Source organism: Molossus molossus, unplaced genomic scaffold (assembly GCF_014108415.1).
Source record: "Molossus molossus isolate mMolMol1 unplaced genomic scaffold, mMolMol1.p scaffold_m16_p_24, whole genome shotgun sequence".
Lineage (NCBI taxonomy): Eukaryota > Metazoa > Chordata > Mammalia > Chiroptera > Molossidae > Molossus > Molossus molossus.
Genome location: NW_023425360.1, coordinates 3,464,027 through 3,488,263, shown reverse-complemented (window position 1 = coordinate 3,488,263; position 24,237 = coordinate 3,464,027). Strand labels below are relative to the sequence as shown.

Sequence of the window (24,237 nt, the reverse complement as noted above, 5' to 3'; positions counted from 1 at the left end):
TACCTGCCAAAGATTGGTGAGTGTTCTGGGAGGTGCTCAAAGGCCCAAGGGAGCAGGGGAGGGCACTAGTCCATGCTCACCTCCGCACCCTTGCTCAGATCCAGGCCTGAGAACACTAACACCCTCCCCCACCCCCACTATGCCCCAGGAAGCCCGGCCCTTTCCGTTAAGTCTCTTACCCCACAAAGTTATTTTGGTTTCCGTTTTCCTAGATCAATACCATTGATTGTAAAAACTCAGCTGCCCTGTCCCTTTGGCTCCAGAGGATGTGCCAGGCACCGTTAGAAATGCTGAGCTCATCATGCCGTTCCTGAAGTGGTCTTCACTTGGCTCACCATGACCGGATTTGGGTATTCTTTCCGTCTGGGTTTGAACTTCTACTAGAATCGGATCTTTTCCTATTGTAAAAATTTCACTTCTTGCATTACGAAAGCCATACGTACATAAGCACCATCCACCCCCACCCCCCCCCCATTGTGTCTTCCTGCCCTCATCTGACCTCCCATAATCCCCACCTGGCTGATTTGGCTCCAGAGCATTGGCCTCTGTTGGTTCTCTATCTCTCCAGCCACACTCCTACCTCAGGGTCTTTGCATGGGCCGTTCCGCCCTCCCTGAACCTCCTTCCCATGTGTCTCAGTCTGCTCTTCTCTCTCAGGGCTTTGCTGGAATGGCGCCTTCACTGCCTCCAGCATGCTAAAATGCAATCATAATACTCCCCATCCTGCTTCCTTGCTTCGTTTTCCTCCTAACACTTTTCACCACTGGACACACTCTATATTCTCCTTATTGGTTTGTTTGTTGCCTTTTCCCCCCTATAGCATGTCAGCTCTATCTGTGCAGGGGATTTTGTCTGCTTTGCTCCCTGCTATATCCCCAGGAGCTTTCACAGTGCCTGCCACCTCGCAGGTGCTCCTTAAATATTTGTTAAACGAATGATTTCATGGTGGAAAACTCGAATCTACATAAAAACACAAAGAGTAGAAGATACCTAGAATTTCCAGCCCTCCCGACTGAGCTCCCTGTCTCAGAGGGTATGTAAGTGAAAACTGAGCATCCATTTGGTGAGGGGTTGTGGAAAGGGCAGGTGCACTGGTGGGGGTGGGGTTCCTTCTCTCAGGAAGATACTGGGATCCTGCAAAATGCTCCCCACCGCCCCAAGTCATTCTCTGCAATTTAGAGCCCATGACAAGCACAGGGCTTTTTCCTTGGGCCTGGGCACTGGAGCCCTACGACCCAGAAAGCAGGGTGGGGTGGAATCACCTGTCAGGGCCAAACAAGTCTGTCTCAGGAGGAAATACAGCAGAGACCCGATCAGTGCTCAGCAAACAGGGACAGGTGGGGTCTATCTGGACACTGACTGGCCTGGCTGATTGGAGGAATGCCAGGCCACCCCCACATCCTCAGATGTGTCCCCGTCGATCTGCCACCACGGCTGAAATCCCGTCGTTAGAGAGACTTCGGTTTCTGCTTTTAGAAAGCAGCCCTGGGAGAGCCAGGCAGCTGCTACCTCAGCCACATAAACCAGGTCTAAATTTGCATGTCAGCCAAGAATGGGTCATGAGGGGGTGTACCTTTTGGTAATGGGGGCATTTAAAAGCAGGGGCACTGCCAGGAAAGTGGGCAGCCTGAGGAAACTGTTGTCCATAACAGGAGAATCGAAGGCCTCGAGGCATCAGTTGTGACCTCACAGATAAACCCCAGAGCAGCCACTGGAGCAGATTATCTGGGACAGGAAGTGGCTAACAGAAGCACGAACCAATGCAAAATCCCCTCGCAACACCTGAGTAATTTTTCCAAGGACTCAGCCTTCACAGAAATGGGGTTATTAGGGCACCTCACCTCTGGGGAGCACTTGGGGAACTCCTTGAGGGTTCACTTGGGACACCACACTAGGGGGATCATAGTTATGGTAAACACGCAGCACACGTATTACCCCCCCCCCCCCCAAGTCCTGGGCCGTGGCAGACATTGCTAATCTATCATCGCATAGCTGTGGAATCCTTCTCCCCACAATGTTCCAGACAGTCACTGCTTATCTACCAGAATCTGAACAGGAGATGAAATGTAATGGCTGTTTCTGGTGGAAGAGGCATTGCGTAGGGTGGGGCAAAATAAATGTGTTTCCACCATTCCTGCCCGTTGGGAATCTCAGGGTTAGAATTCCTCAGATGAGCCTTGGCCGGTTTGGCTCAGCGGTTAGAGCGTCAGCCTGCGGTCCTGAGAGACCCGGGTTCGGTTCCCACTAAGGGCACGTACCTCGGTTGCAGTTTGTCCCCGGCCCTGGTCGGTTGTGCGGGTGGCAGCCACTCGATGTGTTCCTTTCACGTCGATGTTTCTCTCTCTCTCTGTTCCTCTCTCTCCCTCCCACTCTATCTGAACAAAAAATGGAAAAATATCCTCGGGTGAGGATTTAAAAAAAAAAGAATTCCTCAGATGAGTCCACTGCGGCTGAGGGAGAGTGAGGGTTGGTCAACCTGGTCAAGATCAGGGTGGGTGGGGGAAGGTGGTTCTGGAGCTCTGGTCTTCCCAGAGCCCAGAAGCTGTCCCCTGTGACTGGAGGTTGGTCTAGGAGACAGACGGCATGTGTGTATCCCATGCCCACACCCCCAACGGAAGAAGCTGTTCTAGCCCTACATGTCAACAAGTACAAAGTCCCAGGGCACTTGGGTTGACCTTATAAAATTTGGACTTTCTGGGCTCCATGAGTCAGCGGGACAGCAATGGGCAGATGTTGGGGAGGCCTGGTAACCAGGAACTTGGCTGCTGGCCCAACATGTCCATTTGAGCCTTAGTCCCTGGGATGGGTCCAGAATAAATACCCTCCGACAAAGCAGCCAGGCCCAGCCCAGGGAGACAAGCCCTGCTTCAGGAGGTCCCCACTCTGGGCGGGTCATCTCGTGTCTCAGATGCTTGATCCATCAATGAGGACGCGAACCTGTGGCTCAACTTGCTGACCCTCAGTTTCCTCATCCACTAAATGGGGATAATGATACCTCCTCTGCTAATATGTCATAAGCACGGGATGAACTAATTTTACAAAATGCTTGGCACAGTGCCCTGCATACAGCAGGTGTTCAGGGAGGGCACCTGGGATCACCTGAGGACTCCCCAGTTCTAAGAGGCCAGACTGTGGCCCACACCTTCCTGTGGGAAGCCACTGATCTTACACTGGCCTGGTAGTCACCAGAATGAAATACTTCAGCCTGTTTGCAGGGGAGAAAATCGGTTTCTCCTGATTTGGGGGAAGGGCAAGAGGGATCACGGTGCTCTCTCTTTGAGGAGCAGCCCAAAAGTCCCTAGAAGGCCAGAGGTCAGGCTCAGACTTCTCCTGTCCCTAGGTCTGAAGGAGGCCCACCGGCAGAGCTGTGGCTTTGGTCCACACCCACCAGGGGACTGACTCCCTGCCTGCCGGGAACTGGGCCAGATGGACGGACGTGGTGACAAGCAAACGTTTCCCCCACTTCCTTTTACCTGCCCTGCTGTGTCTGCTGAGTCAGGGTCCCTTTGGGGATTGACAGAGAGACGTGGCATGACACTGTAGGATGTGGTAGGGCACCCTGGGCAGCCCCCGAATGCCAGGCAGGCTTCAAAGACAGGCACGGAGCTCGAAGGAAAAGCAGAGCACACGCGGAGACGTTGTGTTCCACATGCGTCCATCTCCTGGGCTGTGGCTTATTCTTCACAGTGTCTCCTCTCAGGCCTCAGCCCCAGGTCCAGCAGGGCCCCAGACAGTTTCAGAGCATCTCATCTGCAGGCTCGTGACCTTCAGGGTATCCCAGCACCTGCCTGTGCATTGACCTGAGCACTGACCCAGGCTCCTCACAGCGACCAAACTGGCGGATGCGGTGGCAGATGCCGTGGACTGGCTGACCCAACCCTCATTTCCAGCCTTCCTTCCTCGCTGCCTTTGCTGCAGACATCAGAGGGCTGCACAGGCTTTCAATGGGGGATGCCCTTAGCATTTGGGGGGAGTATAATTCTTCATGTAAGACTGTCCCGTGCATGGTAGCAGCTCCCTACCACTAAATGCCCAATCACTGTGACAACCTGACTGTCTCCACACATTTGCAAACATCCATTGAGCTGCGATTACTGGCCTGGTTTAACCAGAGCCACTGAGGTAGGGCTCCATTCCGCCACCCTCACTCACAGGGGCTGGTCACATGGCTCCACTCTGAGCAATGAGATGAAGGGGATCTTCAGGGCAAAGAGATTTTCTAAGAGACAAAGATCCTCCTGAACTGACACCACCAACTACATTTGTGGGCTCTTCCGGATGAGAGAAACAGCCACCGTTTTGTTGTATGTAGTCACTGAATGTTGAGGTCCTTCCTAACTGCATTGGGGGGTGGGGGGGAACAGAGGCACAGAAAGGGAAAGTCAGTTGCCCAAGGTCCCTTCCCTGGTGAGGAGCAGAGGCAAGACTCACACCCAGACATTCATGTTCCACAGGCCCCATCCTTAACCAGAGCTAGGCGGATGCAGCGCTCCAGAACTTTCGGCCCAACCTTCCACGTATGCGCCTGAATGCACCTTTCTTCCCCTGAGGAGAGGGTCCACTCCTATCATCAGATCCTTAAAGGGTCCACAATATGAACAAGAAACCTCTTCCCTTTATTTTTTGTCTCAGTCATTTTACAAGTGATAGAGGTAAGCTCCAAGAAGGAAAATGGCCTGCCACATTGGTGACAAAGCTGAGGTGATATCTGTGCCTCACCTGCAACTGGGCTCTTTCTATCGGCCCCCGCCCCACCCCCTCCTTCCTGCCTGATGCCCCCCTGTCGCTGGCCTCCCTGCCTCTTGTTCTCCACTCTGCACATGGCCCGAGGCTCCTATTCAAGGCCTGCTGTGATTCTGCAGCTCTAAATGTTAATATTTTCCTATGTGTACCGTCTAACAATGGCCACAGAGATACTTCTGATCCCACATGGACTCTACCACAGGAGGTAGAGTCCATTTCCCCTCTTTGAAATTGAGCAGGCCTTTGTGGCTGCCTTGATGAGTAAGATGTATAGCCTCCACTGCTAGGTCATAAAGGTGTCAAAGTCCCCCTCTCTCCCTCTCTCTCTGTCAGCCCATCCACCGCATTGTGAGGACGCCCGGGGCACCTGGCCAAGCCACATGTAGAAGTTCCAGCCAATGCCCGGCTAAGACCTCTGCTGATCAACCCTCCCCTGTGAGTAAAGGAGCCTTCAGGATTCCAGCCCCCAGCTTACAAGTCTTTGAGCTGAGGCCCCAGATGTTATGTAGACACAAGCTGTTCCTTCTGGGTCCTGTCCAAATTCTTGGCCCACAGGACCTGTGAGACTAGTAATGTTTTACTCCCTTCAATAGGAGAACACTGTGAGTTCGGACTTCGCATCGGAAGTTGTGGGGAGCTACCAGATGCGGTATGACCACAGTGCTGGACTAAGAAAGCCTCTCAGGTCATGTGCAGAGTAGAGAACAAGAAGGGTGGCCAAAGAGGAGGCCACTGTACCAGTCCAGGCCTTGGTGAGGAGGGGTCATGGTGCAGGGAGGAGGGGCAAAGGGGAAGCAATAGAAAGGAAACAGAATTGCAGGCTAGGCTCCATGAGCATCTCAGCCTGGGCACCAATATGGCAAGTCATTTTCCTTCGTGGAGCTTACACCGATTACCTGTAAAATGAGTGAGGCAAAAATAAGTAAATAAATGATGGTTGTTTCTTCTCTGTACATAAATTCTCCCCAATGGTCACGGCTCAGCCTGTGTCTCCCTTTTTCGAAGTCAGTCCCTTCGGGGGGGCAAGGATCTCTCTCTTCCCAAAGGCTCTGGTCTTGCCCCCCCCATCTCACGTTATGCCTTGTACACATGTCCTGGTTGATCTTATTGATAATTCACTTTCATTGTGTTTAATCGCCAGGCCGTCCCCATTGCATGACTGTGACTGTATCATAATTCAGTGTTTCCAGTTTCCCTCCAGGTGCACTCATGTGAGAGCCTTGGCCGAGTCTGTACCCGGGGGAAGAAGCGCCAGGTCACAGATATACTTGCCTCCAACCTGGCAAGATGCCACCTTGTACCACTGCCAAGTGGCCTTACCAATCTACTCCTCCACCCACTGTGTTTAAGTCTGGGGTCCAAATGTGGTGGCATCATCTTTTTTTTTTTTTTTTAATTTTTGTCAATCTGGTAGGTGAGACATAATCTCTCATTGTTCTTTTCATTTACATTTCTCTGATACCTGCGAGGTAGAGTCTCTTCTCGTATGATTCCTGGCCATCTGGATTTCTTCTTCGATGAGATGCTTGTTCACAACTTATGGTGAATTTGCTTTGGGGTCCTTTGTCTTTCTTCTTGATTTGCAGGAGTTCTTTACATATTCTGGAAACTAATCACCTGCTGGTTGTATATATTGCATTTTCATTCTCTTCCCAGATTGTGAAATTTTATTGAGCTGCACACTTAGGATGTGCATTTTTTTGTTATGCATATTGTAATTAACAAAAATTTATTTAAAAATCATTCCTTATCCTGAAGCCATAAAAATATTCTCCTAGATTTTCTTCTCAATGTGTTAAAATTTTGTTATTCACGTGTAAGCCTTGAATGCACCTGGAGATGTGTGTGTGGACGTAGGTGGGGATCTAATTTTACTTTTTCCATATGGATCACCACTTGTTTCAACACCATTTATAAGAGTCGGTCTTTTCCCCACTGGTTGGTGATGACTCTCTGTCATATAGCAAGTTCTTATCTATGTAAAATTCTGCCTCTGGGCCCTTCTTCTGTTCATCTCATCTCTATAGCCTGATGCCAAAGTGGGTCTGCTTAATTTCTTTAAAACGTTCCAGTATTTGGTAGGATTCAATGGAGGACTTGAAGACAGGAAATATAGTTAGAATGATGCTGTGACAAGATAACTCTGATGAGTTGAAGATGGGTTTTAGAGGCCAAAGACAAAGGGTCAAGAGTCCAGCTGGTGGCTGCTGCAGTGTCCAAGTGAGTGGTAAGAGCTGGCCTTGGTGGAGACTGAGAAGTGTGGCTCACCGGTTGAGCATCAACCCATGCACCAAGAGGTCGCTGGTTCGATTCCCAGTCAGGGCACATGCCCAGGTTGTGGGCCTGATCCCCAGTGGGGGACATGCAGGAGGTGGCCAATCAATGTTCTCTCTCATCGATGTGTCTACCTCTCTCTCCCTCTCCCTTCCTCTGTCTCTAAAATCAATAAAGAAAAAAAAAAAAAAAAAGAATTGGGCTGATATTGGATGTGTAGTGGAGGTAAAGCAGACTGGATTTGCTGATGGATCCAAAACATTGAGATCAAAGATGACTCCTTGGTTTTTGGTCAAATTAGCTGGGAGGATGATAGAGCCATTTGCTGAAATGAGAAGCCTTGGGGAGAAGCTGACGGGCAGGCCCTTAGAAAGTGGCTGAAAGCCAAGTGTCCATCAGTAGACGAAGGGATAAAAAAGCTGTGGTACATGTACACAATGGAGTACTATGCAGCGGTAAGAAAGAAAGATCTCTTATCCTTTGAGACGACATGGAGGGACCTGGAAAGTATTATCCTAAGTGAAAGAAGCCAAGCAGAAAAAGACAAATACCACATGATCTCACTTATATACGGAATATAATGAACATAACAGTCTGAGGAATACAGTAGACCCAGAAACATGGAAGTAGGGCACAGACTGACATCCCTCAGAAGAGGGGGTGGGGGTGGGAAGAGATAAACCACAGAACTTATATGCATGTATGCATGACCAATGGACATGGACAACTAAGCCGGGGAGGGGGCGGGGGTGGGGTGGGGAGGGGGGTGCCAATGGGGTAAAAAAGGTGAAATATCTGTAACAAAAAAATAAATAAAAATTTAAAAAAAGAAAGTGGCAGAAAGGATGAATGAAGGGTTGGGGGCAGGTGGCGGTGAGTGATGGGGCGTGCCACCCCACTTCCTGCAGCCCTTACTTCTGAGTTCCCAGGGAGGATGAAACCCCACCCTTCTTCTTTCACAGTATTAGCTATTTTAGTGCATCCATGTCACGGTCACCAAGTATGACTGTCATTGCTAGCGGGGAGGGACATCTTCCCTCTTGTGTGGTGGTTCCTCTCCACCCTGCCCTCCCTGGCTCAGCGCTGGGCCCTGGATTCTTGGTCCCAGGACACTGGCTTATGGAAGGCACACGGTCTCCCAGCAGGCTGGAGGCATCTGGGGAGGGCAGAATCAGGCCCCTGAGGCTGCCTCTGTCGCTTGCTGCCCTCCTCAGTGAAGGAAGTGGTCTGGGTGAGCCTCTGTGTCACTTTGAGGGGGGGGGGGGTCTGTGCTATTTGTCAGCTGACGTGAGGAGCTGGCTTCACCTGGGCATGAAGGAGGCCTCACCTTGAGCTTACAGCCTCAGTGGCCCTGCCTGTAGGTGGGGGCTCAAACCCAGCATTTTGGACCAGATTATGGTGCTGTTTACAGACTGATGCTGCCTCATCACCCCCAGCTGTTATGTAAATGCCTTCACAGAACCTGCATCTGAACACTGGAGCTGAGTCATTTCAATGAGCAAGCCTTCAGGTAGGGCAGATTTTTGATCCGGCCTGGGCAGGGCTCTGTGTGAATCTGTGTTTATCCTGTGGACACCCTCAGGTGGCTTGGCAAGTCCACTCAGGCACCGGAGCACTGGCTTTCTTGATTTTATTCATTGAGTCGATAATGATTTTAAGCACCGTCTGTGTTCTGAGAGTGGAGCTCTGTCACCAGGATGGCTGAAGAGGAGGGACTCCTGGGTTCTCAAATCCCCGAATAACTGAGGAAGTATGAAGAGGGTGAGGTGTGAAGAAGATGAGGAAGAGAAGGGAAGGGGGGATCTCAGCTGGGGTGGAGGGAAAAGCCAGGCTCAGCCTAGCTACTGCCCTGCTCTTGCATCTGGGAGCCCTTGGCCTAAAGCACTGTCCATCCCACCTTAACCCAGGCCAGCGGTCACTCAGACTGGGGCCCACCCAGCACGACTGTTGGCTGGAAGGAATGGAGGAAGGCAGGATTGAAAAAAAAAAAAAAAGTCTTTATTAAGCACCTACTTCCTCCCAAGACCTCAGCTAGCTTGTTCTTAGGGTCTTGTGCCTGGTCTAAGGACCTGGGCCACTTGTCAGCTACAAGGCCTCAGGCCAGTGACTTCATCTCCTAAAGTATTCTTCCTCCTCTGCCTCATCTTCCTCCTGTGGCCTCAGCGCTGTGGTGAGGGTCAAGCAAGATGAGACAAAGACACGCAGTCAATAAATGGTACCTCGTGTTTTCCTGAATGATGATGACACGCTTAACATTTATTGAGTACACACTGTACCAGGCTCTGTATTAAGCTTGCTCCTTACAGTAACTCATTGAATCCTCCCAGCAGCTTTGGGGCGCGTTCTCTCTCTAGCTCCAGGTTATAGACAAAGACATCGAGTTGCGGAGACATTAAGGAACTTGTTTAAGGCCACAGGAACAGTAATGTTGGAGCCAGAGCTGTTGGTGTCTCTATTTGGTCCACGAGCCGACGCTCTAACTGCTGAGCCAAACCGGCCAGGGCAGAATTGGTGTCTCTCAATGCAAATTCTTTAGAACTTTCATCTTTGCTCCATTGAAAAACAAGGAAAAAAAAAGCCTCATGATCAGATACGCATGGAAAACACTGGAACATTGCATTCTTCTTCTGAGAGAGTCATAGGTCACTTCGATATATTAAAGGGCTCTCAGAAGCGCTGTGGTTAAAAGGAAAAAAGGCAAACAAAGTTTGTGTTTAATCCAGCAATCCCAAGCTTGTTGGCTCTCGGAGCCTTATTTCTGAGGCGCCCTTATTAAGTTCAAGCCTGAACCCTACACACATTCATGAGGCTCTATTGACCTTCAACTGCTACCTCGCAGGTCTTTTACTGCCTTATGGCAGCACTCCATGGACCACCCTGCTCATGAAGGGTGGGCACAGCTGGAGTAAAATGAAAACACGCTGGTGATCATTTGCCAGGTGTTGAGTGCGTGTATAGTCAGGGACTGCGCACCTCAGGATAGCCTTGACGTATGTGTCTGCGGGGGAACGAAATGTACTTCTGCAGTGGAATCCATTGAGTCTCTGACACTGCCCTTGAAGCAGTCATTCCTCACTGGTCAGCGAGTGCACACTGGGTGTGGGCTGCTTTGTTTAATGAACTCACTCCGTACACAAATGCAGGCAAAACTCACCGAGAGCAGAGGTCACCAGGGACACCTGGAAGCCTTGTCTGAAACCAGGGAGATTCCACAAATGCGTACTAGCATGGTCAGTCCGAGGCATGAGACCTTAAATGAATTAGCTAAACATCCCTGTAAAGGAGGCAAAAGAAACTGGACTCTCCATCTAGGAATGATGTGTAATATATGCAGCATTTCAGGGAGTGGCTGGGGCTCCTCCAGCCTCGCCCAGTGACCTGTAGGCCCAGGTTGGTCTCAAGTTCCAGAAGGGTGGTGAGAGGGGTATGGGTAGGAGTGGAATCTCTTCATTTCTCTCTCCCCTCTTGTCAATTTGTTGCTGGCAGCTGGAGTGCCAATGATAGAGCTCCCATTTTTTTTTTTTAAGTTTTTTTTTTTTCTTTATTGATTTTAGAGAGAGAGGAAGTGAGAAGGACAGAGAGATAGAAACATCGATGAAAGAGATCATCGACGACCGCCTCCTGCATGCTCTCCACTGGGGATTTGGCCCACAACCTGGGCGTGTGTCCTGACTGGGAATCGAACCGGCGACCTCTTGGTGCAGGGGTCGATGCTCAGCCACTGAGCCACACCAGCCAGCCAGAGCCCCCATTCTTATCATCCCCAAGGACAGGCCCTGCTCAACCAGGCAGGCACCACTTTGTCCCCAGCTCACTGCAGTGTGGTCCTGTTGGACATTCAGTGGTGCACAGCACTGGGCATTTACAGTGTGCCAGGCTCTGTGCTGGGCCCCGGGGAGATGATGGTGACCTGGACCCAACTCTACTGTCATGGAGCTCATGGGGAAGGGGACATTACCAGGTGGAGGGGGTAGGACTGGGATGGGCACCCAAGGTGCTGTGTGCACAGAGGATGCCCCAGAGGACGTTCCTGCATTACTGAGGAATTCTGTGTTGGCTGCTGAGAGGTTAGAGCTGGTGACGGGGAAGGAAACAGCCATCCTGTCTTAGTAACTGTTCAGACTGGATTCTGAGCTGACAGAGACTCTCTGGAGTGAAATAACCCTTAGGGATTGAATGGTTCTGGTGTGAGCTTGGGTCAGTCCCAGGTGAGTGGCCCACCTGGCATGAGACTCAGCGTCCCATCTGGGGGCCTGTGAGAGCCTGGTCCTGGAAGAACTTACCCTACCTACACCTGCACACAGCATCTGACTGCACAGTGCCCACAGACCCTCGGCTGGCTCGAGGGAGTCTGTCCTCCCTGGAAGTTTAGACATTTTTTTCCAATGAAACTTTTTATCACTTTTCTTCCCTAATTGACTTGATTTCCCCTGTTAGCTCTTATCCCACTGTCACTCTTTAAACAAACCTTAAAATAAAAATATACATTTTTTTTCTTTATTCCTTTCAAGGACCCCATGAGGAAATCTTTACCATGTTCCTCCTTTTGGGAGGAGGAAACAGTCACCGAGGACGAGGGACCTGGCTGAGGTCACCATGCTGATAAGGCCCAAGGCCCAGTCTTTTTTTTTTTTTAATCCTCACCCAAGGACATTTTTCCATATTTTGTTCAGGTAGAGTGGGAGGGAGAGAGAGGAACAGAGAGAGAGCGAGCGAAACATCGACGTGAAGGGACACATCGAGTGGCTGCCACCCGCACGACCGACCAGGGCCGGGGACAAACTGCAACCGAGGTACACGCCCTTAGCGGGAACCGAACCCGGGTCTCTCAGGACCGCAGGCCGATGCTCTAACTGCTGAGCCAAACCGGCCAGGGCCAAGGCCCAGTCTTACCCACATGCCTTCCTGCCTCTCTGCCAGGCCCTCACCACACACTGGCCTCAGGGGTGAACAGAGCTGGCTGGCCCATGAGGGCTCACGGCCCGTGGCAGGGGCCTGACCTGCAAGGTTGAGAGGTATGTCAGGGAAAGCTTCCAGAGGAGGAGCCTTGAGATCTGAGGGCGAGGGAAGGGAAGGTAGAAAAGGGATTCTGGTGGAGGCAAGGGCAGGTGCAAAGGCCAGGTGGTAAGGGAAAGGAAAGTTTGGGCCAGTGTGGCTAGAATGAGGGTACCAATGGAGAGGGGTAGGAGTCAGGGCTCCAGTGCAGAGGCGGGAGTGGGAGACGAGTGTAATGGAGTCAGATGGCGCTCGGGAGCCCCCAAGACTGCAGGGAGCAGAGCCTTGCCAGGCATGTCCCAGACACTTATCAAGGCTGGGCTGGGCCTTCAGCTGCCTGGGTCCCGTGGTAGCTAAAATGGGTTTCTATCTCACAGGACCGGAACCTCAGGCAAGAGGAGCTCAGAAGGGAAGCTCAATGGTTCTTCCAGATGAGAGGGGCTGAAGTCTTCCCAGGATTCAGCTTCCTAGGTTGGGACCTACAGAGACTTTGAGGCCTCACACTCTTCTTGAAAACCTTATTTACACTAAGGTATCAATGATTCATACAGCTTAAAATGTAGTGGTTCTTGACTCTGGCTTTTTGAAATAATCATCTGAGGGTGTGTCTGTGTAGGAAATGACCATTGTTTTTATATAAATGATACATGCTCTCTCTCAAACAAAACAAAACAAGCAATACAGAGGAGTACAAAGAAGGAAGCAACCAATCCCTCTCCGCTTTAAAAAGCAGCTTCCTAAGGCAGGATTTTTATCCATTCTGTTCTCTGTTGTTATCCCAGCACCTAGACCTTCCCAGCACAGAGCAGATGCTTCATGCAGTCTACCATGCAGCGTTAACATTTGGTGACTGTCATCCATACATAGAGAACTTTGGAGAGGTAAAGAGGTATAGGTAGAGCCCTGGCTGGTGTGGCTCAGCGATTAGAGTCTCAGCCTGAGGACCGAAGTGTCTCGGGTTCGATTCCTAGTCAAGGGCAGAAACCTGGGTTGCAGACTCGATCCCCAGCCCTGGTTGGTGCATGCGGAAAGTAACCAATCAATGTGTCTCTCTCACAATGATGTTTCTCTCCCTCCCTCCCTCCCTTCCACTCTATCTAAAAATCAATGGGAAAATATCCTTGTGTGAGGATTAAAAAGAAAAGATGGGATTGTACTACATCTGCTGCATTTTAAACTAAAAGTATTTAGTTTTTCTTGAGTTTAACAGGAAAGGAAATCCTGAAAAATTGCTGAATCTTAGATACATTTTTACTTTCCATGAGAGAGATTAGTTCATAATGAATTTCTCTAACGTTAAGGAAAAAAATAGTAAGAAACTCATTAAAAGAATGGTATCTTGGGGAAGAAGACTAGTTGCTCCACTTGGGGTAGGCTCAATCATTTCTTGAGATGAATAAGGTGACCACTTCCCTTACACATTCTCTCCTCCTGATTTTGACCCTAATAACTTGGTCAAAGTTTATAACACTTCTATTTTGTACTGTAACCATAATTCTTCGAGTATTCCACCTTAGTCCTGTATTTAAGTGGATTCCATTGCATTTTTAAAGCAAATTTTGTTCCTGAGTTTTACATCTGGAGTCATCTCTTGTGCATATCAGGAAAAACTGGACCGACTTTGAAAGGGACAAAAAAAAAAAAAAAAGACTAAGGGTGTGTTCTTTATTTAAGGCCCCATGACTTTAATGATTGTTTTTGATCTCTGAGAAAATCTAAGTTGTAAAAACTCATGGCAATGCAAGTTATTCTTGTCCAGAGAAATGCAAGTGACTTTTGTCCAGTGGAGTGAGTGATGGTCACCCTGTGACCACTGATCAGTTTTGTCCTATGTGGCAATCCGTGTAGTATTCCTTATCCACCTACTTGTATGTGCTGTTTCAATTTTCTTTGAACCATTTGGAACATACTACTTGTTCCCTAATTATTGGGCTAGTTAAAAACATTTTTAAAAAAATTTTTCTTTATTTTAGAGAGAGAAGAAGGGAGAGGGAGAGAGAGCTAGAAACACCAATGAGAGAGAACATCGACTGGCTGCTTCCAGCATGCCCCCCACTGGGGATCGGGCCCACAACCTAGTCATGTGCCCTGACCAGGAATCGAACTGGTGACCTCTTGGTGCATAGGTTGATGTTCAATCACCGAGCCACACTGGCCAGGCTAAATAAAAATTTTGCTATGTATTCATTTTATACTGTACTGAGAGTTGTAATTTTACCTTTAAAAAATGGACCTTTTGTTTTTTGGTTAATTTTCATTCGAGGATACTTTTCCATTGAATTTTTAGAGAGTGGAAGGGAGGGAGGGAACGAGAGAAACATCAGTGTGAGAGAGACACATCAAATGGTTGCCTTCTGCATGTGCAGACCAGGGCTGGGGATTGAGCCTGCACCCAGGTTTCTGCCCTTGACCAGAATTTAACCCTCGACCCTTTGGGCCACAGGCTGATGTTTTAACCACTGAGTCAAATTGGCCAGGGCAAAAACTGCCCCTTTTAATGGTCAGCTCGATTTCACTGCTCAGTAATTTTATTTTCAAAAAGGCTCCTGGGTGCTATTTTCCCCAACCCTTTCCATGTTGTCTATAAATTGGAACAACTTCTCTGGGTGTAATATTCTTCATTTCCCTTTTTCCACACAACTTCGAAGACTCAGCTCCTTTGTCTACTGGTATTGACTGTTGCTGTGGAAAAAATCTGAAGCCAGATTGACTTTTCTCCCCTTTGCTGGTGACTTGGTGTTTCCTCCTGGTGCCTGCAGTTGTTTTCTGTATCTTCAAGTTCAGTAGCAGCTTGATTCCGTCTGTTCCTGATGCTGATCATTCTTCTATGGCCTCTCAATCCATACACTTGGTTCTTCCTTTGTTTCAGGGAGTTTCTCTAGCTACTCTTTTGCTTTAGCTGTTGGATAATCCACTTTAGGGACTCCACTCCTTTGTATGCTGGAGGTCTGGGTTCCATGGTCATCTTTTCTCACCCTGTTTGATTGTATTTGTCCTTTCTCTCTGAATTCATTGTGATTATTTCAAATTTCTCTCCCTGCTATTTATTAATTTGCTTTTCAGATGTGTGTACTATATTGTAACTCAGTTTTTAGACATGCAATGGTCCCGTCTTGGTCCTCTATGTGCATCATCCGCTCTACAAGTTCTCTTTGCATCTCTTAATGTTATTTTTTAAATCATCTCTTCTCACTTCTAATTCATAGTCTCATTAACTTTTCTCTATCCTGAAGCCATTTGTTTCAAGGAAGCTGCTTTTTGATCCCTTTCAACTCATGTCTTCATGTGATTTCCTTCCCTTTCCTGGCAGTTGGCAGGGTGGCCTTGCATGTTTTTTTCCATTTTGTTCAGTTAATTTAGCAACTCCTGCAGACATTGTACTCATTCTGATATAGGAACCAGACTGCATTCCCCTCGAATGCACAGGAGAAAAGGGAGAGGAGAGTCACCCACTGAGACCACCCTTGCTGGGGTCCACAGGTCTTCTCTTTCCTGCCATCTGAAACACTGCATCCCAGGCCCCCTGCCCAGCTGGGAGTGTGTCCTGCTCACACACACAGTGTGGCCAGGACCGTGAAAATGAAGGGGGCTGGAGGCCAGTGCTGTGGAAATAGACTTGGTTTATTGGCACATTGTTTTCATAAACTATCGTTGTGACGCATTGTGCCAGGTACTGGGATAGGGAAGAGTCTGTGTTCTCCCCTCGCTCTGCCTTCTAAGGACTGTATTCTTCTGCTAGGTGGCCTCTTACAAATGCACATCTCCAGGTGCTGCCCACCCAGAGGCCAAGAGAGACTCTGATTTTGAGGTTCTGGGTGGGACCTGTCCCTCCGCACCCACAGTAATGTGGGTGTGCAGGCTTGGGGTTGAGGACTGCTGAGTCATCGACCAGAGTCATTTGCATTTTTGTCCAATTAAAGGAATGCAGTTCTGATTATGTAAAAGGACATGGCTCTGAACATGTCACAGTTTTGGTATGTCTGAGTGGGTGGGCAAATGAGATCATTCATTCTATTGGTGACGCACAGAGAGGGGAAGTGACTTGCCCAAGATCACACAGCAAATTAGCAACAGATAGGCTTGAAGAATTGGAAATGCCAACCCAGAGGCGGAGACTGGGGATCAGCGTAGCCTACCTCTGAGGACAGGAAGGCCTCTGTCCATGGCATGATGACCTCCCATCTCTGGGTCTCGAAGAGAGGAAACGGTTGTAGCTCTGCCCCTGGGGAACTTTGAGCTTCACAGGGTGGTGGCCAGGCAGGAGGCAACCACCGATCTCAGCCCCCCTCCCCCCGCAGGAAGAGCGATCCCACTTCCCCCACGCCCGTCTCATCCTATTCGCCCACTGCCCGGCAGCCCTGCTCTCAGCATGAGGAGGGCTGACCACAACCAGGTGGCAAGTGGAGCCATCCTGTTGAAGAAGCGGCATCAGAAAAGTGGGGGATGTGGGGTTGGCACCGGAGAGAAAGTGGGTCCCCCTCTCCCCAGGGAAGAGGCTGCAGAGCTGTTTTGGCCATGACTGAGCAGTATAGCTTAACTCTCTGGTAAGAAGACTGGGCCAGGACCCTCAGGGCGGTTGGGCCAAGCTGTTGGGGGCGTCCCGGGTGTTGTCAGCCCCTGGCTTTGTCCTTATCCTGCCCCGTTAGCCTGGTGACAGACTTCAGGGAGCCCATAACAACCCCTTCACTGGTCCAACCCTTACTCATTTCAGGGCCGACCACGCCTCAGCTGCCTCAAGAAAAATAACAAGACCCTCTCCACAGGCTGTAGTGAGGACTCTTTCCTGTAAAGACACGCAAGAAGCATCAGCACGCAGTAACAGAGGCACTGAGCTCAAAATAGATCCATTCCACAAGGTACCAAGAAATAGTCCACTGGAGATTTTTTGTGAGACGAGAAAAGGAACCTCATCATTGCCATAAAGCTGCAATTTAATTTCTCTCTGGGACATTTCTTTTCCTGCGAAATTCCTCCTTTTCGTGTTCTCCCACCCCACCTGTCCCTGGAGGCCCTTCTATTGGTCAGTCCCAGTCCTCCGTTCGTACAGCACCTACCGAAAGAGGGCTGGCAGAGCCCCCCAAGTGTGCCCTGGAAATGTGTAAATCATGAGGATGCCTACAGCGTGTATGGTGCTTATCCCGCACGGGGAAGTGCTGGAAGCAACCTTGTGGCTAACGTGAACCCATCAGACACAGGTACAGCCAGGGAGGAAGTGAGAACTCCGAATTTACCTCAGGCTGCCCAGGCCAGCTGCTCCTAAAGCAGACACTGAAAGCATCAGCTACAGTCATGGGCTTCTTGACTTCACAGCAACCCTGGGAGGAAGATAGGCCCGGTGGCCACCACCAGCCCGCAGAATCCCATTTCTCAGAAAGGAAGCGAGGCTAAGAGAAGCTAAGGGCTCATGTGGCTGATGAGCGACAGAGCCTGGACTCACCCATTCTGCAGGCCCTTCGGCCATTTTTGCAGGGACTGCACCATGGACTGCACACATCCTTCCATGTCTGATTCTTGGCCTCCACGGCCGCCCCCTGAGCAGTCCACTTGCTGGGTCTGTGTTAGGGAAGGTCAGCTCACTGTTCCACAAGGTATCTCCCTGAAAAGATTGCAGACCTTTTATTATTATGTCTAATTGTCATCCCATTTTTGCCAGAGGCTTTATGTTCCCCGATTTGCTCTCCCCATTTTACTGTGTTGAATCCTCTCCTCACTTAGGAGAAGGCCTGGCTGTCGTGGGAGGAGTTGCAGATCTGAGTAGCTCCTCTCGTCGTCCCGGTGTCTTGGTTTCAGAAAGGCCCCAGGATGCTTGGGAGTGGCTGCACTGTGCAGGGAGCCTGATGAGGCCAGTTTAAGGAAAGTCATACCCCTTCTCCCAGAAGTCTGCACAGACACACGAAATCAGTACATACAATGTAAAGGTTTATACACCCTCTCATGTCCATCCCTTGAGCTCCCAGGGGTCTGGATTGAGACCTTCTATGTTATGAGGTACCATCTGCCAATCTCCAGAACCCCAGAATCTGGACGCTTACGATGGTTAGATAGCTTGGTGTATCCATGCCTGAAGGAGGCTTCTTTTTCTGAGAGACATCTTATAAAGGGATTAATTTGAGAATAGCTGAATCCACTGAGTGAGAACTATGTCCAGTTTACTCGCCAGTAAACTTCTGCACAAATATGTGCAGCAAAAAACTAATATAGAGAGCGGGTCTATGCTACAACAGTTCATGTTCAGTGAGTGCCAGGCCCTATGCTACATGCTGACCAATGCAGTACCTTGTTAAATGCTCATAACAATCAATTCAATAGGGTTATGCTATCATGATCTCTCTGAATAACAGAGAAGTTAAGTAACTGACTCAAGGTCACACAAGGTTGACACAAGGTTAACTCAAGTGGCCTTTAACCTCAAGCACTCTGACTCCAGAGCCATATAGTCTTTCTGCCTATGAACTGGTGAAACTCACAGCTGGGAGAGGCCGGCCCCATCCTGTTCTGAGACTTTGTTCTCAGTTCGGCAGCTGGGTCCTATTGGGTCTAGGTAGAGGGCAGGCTCTAAGTAAACACAGAAATGATGTTTTTCTGGAAAACCTCTATAACACATTGGCGCCCCAGGCCCCCTGTCTAGGAGTCCTCAAAGGGTCATATCATGAAGTGGCATTTGCCTGGCCTGGTAGGGAGACAGAACTCCACTCTCAGGCAACTTTGAGGGGTAATATGACCCCATGTGACCCCACAGGCTGGCAAGGCCTGGGAAATGTCAGGTTACACTCATTCGTACCATTTTTAAGAAGGTTCCTTTGCCTCCAGTTCACCCAGCAAAGTGCCTGCTGGGAACGGCAGTTCTGTTTCTGCTTCCTGTGGCCGAGCCTCCCTTTAAGGTGCACGTTGGTGCTGGAAGTGGCTTCAGAGCCTTGGCTTTCTCATGACGCCAGACCCTTTCCTGCAAATGGCTCCCCCCAAGCAAGTCTGTTCCACTTCCACAATCTTAAACACCGTTCAGACAGTTCCCACTCACCCGACGGCAGATGGAGGTAAGTTAGCCATCACGGGAAACCAAGGATGAAAGAGAGGACGCCTTCACAAAGGCCCAAAGTGGAAATTCCCAGAAGCTGAGCTTTGCACTTACCCTGAGGGCTGACACCTGGTTTCCTTTCCTCTGCCGAGGCCAGTGGTGCCGGTGGTCCCGTGGTTCCGAAAATGTGGGCCGAAGTGGCGGGCAGCAGCAGCAGCACCAGGGAACTTGTTAGAAATGCAGACCCCTGGGCTCCACCGCAGACCTGCTGACTTCAAAGCTGTGTTTCGTGGGCCCTCCTGTCATGCTGAAGCTGTTAAAAAACCCACTGCCTGGGGCCACTGCCATCTCAGCTGGGAGCGTGAAGCTCCGACAGGTAGGAATAACTGAAGTTTGAATTTCACCCCCAGCCTGCATCTTGGTCCCCCCAAAGCCTTCCCTACCCAGGAGTGGACTCCAGATATAAACGAGACCAGGGAGATGGGAACAGAACCTGATGATCGTATAAGTCTTAGCACCTCCAAATGAATACATGGGAAAATCAGGATTTCTGGGAACTAATAAGACACTAATAATAAAAAACATCAACACACACACACACACGGAAATCTAGGTGAACACGGAGGCCACGTTCCCTTGTCTTGGGAAAGCCAGCGTAAGTGGGGAAAGGGCGAAGCCTTCACTGACCGGCCTGCCACTGTGCTCCATGGGCCTGGCTCTGCCAAGTGGGCTGCAAGAGTCTAAGGTACAACAGGCCCGAGGCCCCTGTCCCCATCCTCCCATGGGGAGGACAGTCTAGGCAGAGGCCTTCAGTGGTTCCCTCATTTACCCATTCACCCACCCAGCCACCCAATAAAGGTTGGTAGGCACTGCTGTGTGCCGGGTCCTCCTGGCCAGAACGACAGTGAGGGGCAAAGCACAGGCTTCAGCTAAGGACAGTGGGGTGAGGGCCCTTGCATGCTGACTGGGTCCCCCTTCCCCTGTGCAGTACCCTCTCTTTTAGCCAGAGTTCCTACTGTGCTCCCCATGTTCACTGGGCAGGTGAATCTGCGCAGAACCCTTGTTCCCTCAAAGTGAGGAGGGTGGCCAGGTAGAGAAACATTGTTTTCTGCTCAGGAACGGGGTCCCAAGGTGGCCAAGTGGCTGTCCCCTTGCTTTATCCTGATTATAAGAATGATACCGAGCTTGTTGTAAAAAGTCAAGCTATTCTGAAAAGTAGGTCACCACCGTTAATATTTTGGTGAGCAACCTCTCTCACACACACAAAGGTAAAGTTACAAATAAAATCTTCGCTATCCACATTGTCTGTAACCTGTTTAAAAAAACAAAACAAAAAAAAACCTGTCTTTTACGAGATATACAACTGCTGAGCACCCTGTTGTGTATGTATGGCCCTCCCTGTAGCCCATGTGGGAATCAGGGTCCCAGGCTGGGTGGGCAGCATGGCAACGATGGGACAATAACATGTCCTGCTCAGCAAAATGTTGTGGTATGACTTTCTAGGTCAATAAGCACAGCATTCATCGCATGCTCTTAAGTAAAAAATTAATTATTACAGAGTTAGCCTTTGTGTGTGTGTGTGTGTGTGTCAGGGGGTGGGGTGTATTTGACAAATTACTTGCCAAGCTTGGAAGCAGTGTGGGCTGGAGAGAATACATGCACACACATGCACCCCATGCACTGTAGGAGATCCTCTGTCCAGGGGGCTGAAATAAGGCCTGGACCAGGGGCCCTCAAATTAACCACTCAGGCTACAGAGCATTCTCCTGACAGGGGGGTGGGGGAGGGGGTGGGCAGAGACTGCTGGTATCACTGATGCAGGAACAGTCTCTCTCTGGGATGTCTTCAAAGCATGTTGACAGCCCCGTTCCTGCCCCTTATCCCCTCCTTGGTCAGGGATCTGTCCATTCCTGTCACCTGTTACCCTGAAAGCTGCCACGTCTGTCACTGGACAAACAAGAGCATGCTGCCTGTCTGCAGGTGTCCAGCCTCACCCTCTTCAATCCTTTTCTGACCCTGTGGTCAAGAGCAAGTTTTCTAATTCCTCAAATCAGACCTGTCTCTCTCCGGTTTCAGTGCCTTCCCTGGAGAGAAGTCGGCGCTCCTCAGCCAGGACCAATTCGGCAGGCTGTTCTATCTCTCGGTCTGTCCTGAGCCCTGGTAGTTCCCCTCACAGGCTCTGCTCCCTCTTACCTCCAGCCCTTTCTCTCTGCACTTCCCTTTCACTTGGAGTCTCTACTTTTTTTTTTTAAATCCTCACTGGAGGGCACTTTGTGCATTTATCTTCAGATAGAGCGGGAGGGAGAGGGGGGGGAAGAGAGAGAGAATCATCGATGTGACAAAGACACATCAACTGGTTGCCACCCACACGACCCCAACAGGGACAGGGACAAACAGCAACCGAGGTACGTGCCCTTAGCGGGAACTGAACCCGGGACTCTGGTCAGCAGGCCGACACTCTAACCACTGAGCCAAACCAGCCAGGGGTTTACTTCTTATTCTCAACTCCTCCCCATTCTTCAAGGCTTCAATTTCACTTCTTGTGATTCCCAGACTGGACTAGGTCTCATCTGGGGGCTCCTATAGCACCCCCAACACCCAATACTGCTTCTGCTCTTCTCCTGGGGTATGAGAGCATTGGCTGTTTCCCTCACTGACTGTGACCTCACCGAGAACCAGGGCCAGGCCTGTGTCTCTGCATCCTGGCCATCAAATGTTTGTGGAGTATCTGATCAAAAGGGTACCCACAACTACTTTGGGCTGCAGGGACCTGACATTACATTCACTGTGCAGATGAGAAATTGAGGCTAAGAGAGGTCCCAGAGCTTGCAAAGACCACTCAGCTAGTTTGGAAGGAGCAGGGTCGCTAGGGACTGGTGGGGACAGATGGAGTGTGGTCTCTGTTCACAGTACACACAGTCATGTAGGCGGTGAGTTGCAGTGGGGCTCACGTGGGTGGCCTTTTCTCTGTCACGAACTGTTAAACCACGGTCACCGCAGACACTCATGCTTCTCTCTTGAGAATAGCAGGGTTAGTGCCTCCCAAGTCACGAGAGTCTGACAGCCTCTCACTGGGGAGAAGGCCCAAGGGTGTGAGCAAAACTCCAGCCCTCGGTCTGTTTTTCAGAAGTGCTTCCTTCCAGGTTCTGTTAGTGGAAGCTCTTCAGACCCTTCCTGACTGCAGTGAAGGTCACCATCGAGGCTCATGGCTCGGTTCTCTGACCCACGGAGGGTCCCCATGAGAGGATGGGACCTATGGAGCTCCACCAGGGTCTCATCATGGGGCCTCGAGGCTCACTGATGCCTGTAGCCTGTGTGTGGGACCAACAGGGCCGGACAACTGGGGAGAACTGCATCCTGAATGGGTCCAGGCCTACGGGCCATTGAGTCACTGAATTTTCTATGGAAGGTAGAACCACGCTGTGATGACACCAAAAGCTCATCTTCAATACCTGCAGGCCACGGGGACCCAGCCTCTGGCCCTCATCCCCGCCTGGGGGTGGCCTCCTCTCCTGGGAGTTCTGTCTTCCCTGCCATGACCAGAATAGGGGCCTATTGCCTGGGAGTTTGTTCCCTCCCTCCTTCCTCTCCTGCCAAGAGAGAACATGGGTCTTGCTGAGAAAAGCTGTTCTGGGGCAGGGATGAACAGGAAAATGAGTGCTAGAGAAAGCAGGAGCTTTCTATAGGCCAACAGTGCTTGTCCTAGCAACTTCGGTGGTGCCCTGCAGACGTAGAAATTGAATCCTTGCCACATAGCAACCGAGGGCTGAGCCTATGGACTGAAGCCCCTAGCAGGGTCTGGGTCTCAAGAATACCCCACTAACCAGCCTCTCTGAACCCTGTCTGTGAGGCCACAGGGAGGCTGTGGCTGCTACAGCGGGAGAAGTGGCTGCTGGAGCCTCCTGGGGACTTCACGCTGGCCTCCATGAGGGCCCACAGGCCACTGTCCTCTCCCAGAGGCCTCTGCCAAGATGGGAGCCCAGTACTGAGTACCATGGCTGCTGCTTAGAGCTGGAGAGTCTGAGCTTGCGCTGGGAGCCTCCCAAGGATAGGATGGACTTCCCAGCAACTCCAGCTGTGGGAGAGGCAGCGGTTTCTTATGAAGAGCAAGGGACCTGGACCTCAGCCTCCGCTTCCTCTTCTGGAGAAAAACCACAGCTCAGCTGTGCTGTCTAATTCTGAAGCTTCTGTTGTCCCTAGAGCTTGCCCCAGGGGCCTACAGTTTTGAGCAGGTGGCTCTGGATGAAAAAATGGGGTTGGAAGAGGAGCTTGGATTGTCCAGGGAAAAATCACAGACCTGGATTCCTTATATTGTCCAAACTGAGCACTTGAGAGAATGAAAGGGCACTGTCTTAACTATTACACCAGGGCAGCAGATGTAAACTGGAACTCTTCAGGGCAAACCAGGGTGTACGTTACCCTACTTACTACCACTTCCTAGCTGTGTGGATTCAGGCAATTATATAACCTCTCTGAATTCTGGTTTTCTGCATTAAAGAGGCCAGTATGATGTGCCTGCCTCCCAGGGCTGTTGAAGGGAAGAGTAAATTAAATTATTCTGTGGCTGCCAGAGGCCCAGGTTTTGGCCAGAGCAAGTCCACACACTAGGCAAGTCTCCTGCAATTACCCCATGTGGACGCAGACACAATCTCCAGGGGAGTCTGGGGAGGCTGGAGGGTGAAGATAAGGAGGCCATCTGCATTTTCTGTGCCTGCTCTGGGGACTGAGGAGTTGAGCAGAGCATGTTCTAACCCAGAATTTAAAAAAAGAGCTGGGTGTGGAGCTTGGTTCTGCCATTTGATCCAGGGATAGTCAAAGGTCTCCAGGCCTCAGATTCCTGCCGGAAGGTAGAGATGAGTTGGCTCTGTCCTCAAGGCTGTGGTGAAATACGCAGGCGACAGTGCTGTGGGTGTGCTGACTGTTCAAAGCCTCTTCACTCCATCTTTGGGTCTCCCATTGCACTGCCTTGATCCATCTTCCCTGTTGTCCAGGAGACCCTGGAGGCAGAGTGTTCTGAGGGGATAGTGGTCTCCAGTACCCAGGCAGATGAGGTCCTCCGTGAAGGAATGAATGAATGAAGTCAGAACCGACAATTGACCCGATATCTGTGGCATCAGCTCTGTGCAGACGCTGCCCCAATCCCTCAACGCCAGAAATACTGTAGGTGGAAGGGCATGACCTCCTGCCAGATGCCCGTGTGCACTGCCAGC

At 50.4% G+C, this 24,237-nt stretch overlaps 1 long non-coding RNA gene across 1 annotated transcript; it reads right to left on the bottom strand.

The window, feature by feature from the left end:
• Positions 1 to 303: 303 nt before the first annotated feature.
• On the bottom strand, positions 304 to 19,329 carry LOC118640817. The gene is made up of 3 exons (XR_004961462.1): positions 19,142 to 19,329; positions 17,450 to 17,608; positions 304 to 398 (listed from the first exon to the last, which is right to left on the bottom strand). It is a non-coding gene; the product is annotated as an uncharacterized LOC118640817 (long non-coding RNA).
• Between the last annotated feature and the right edge of the window lie 4,908 nt (positions 19,330 to 24,237).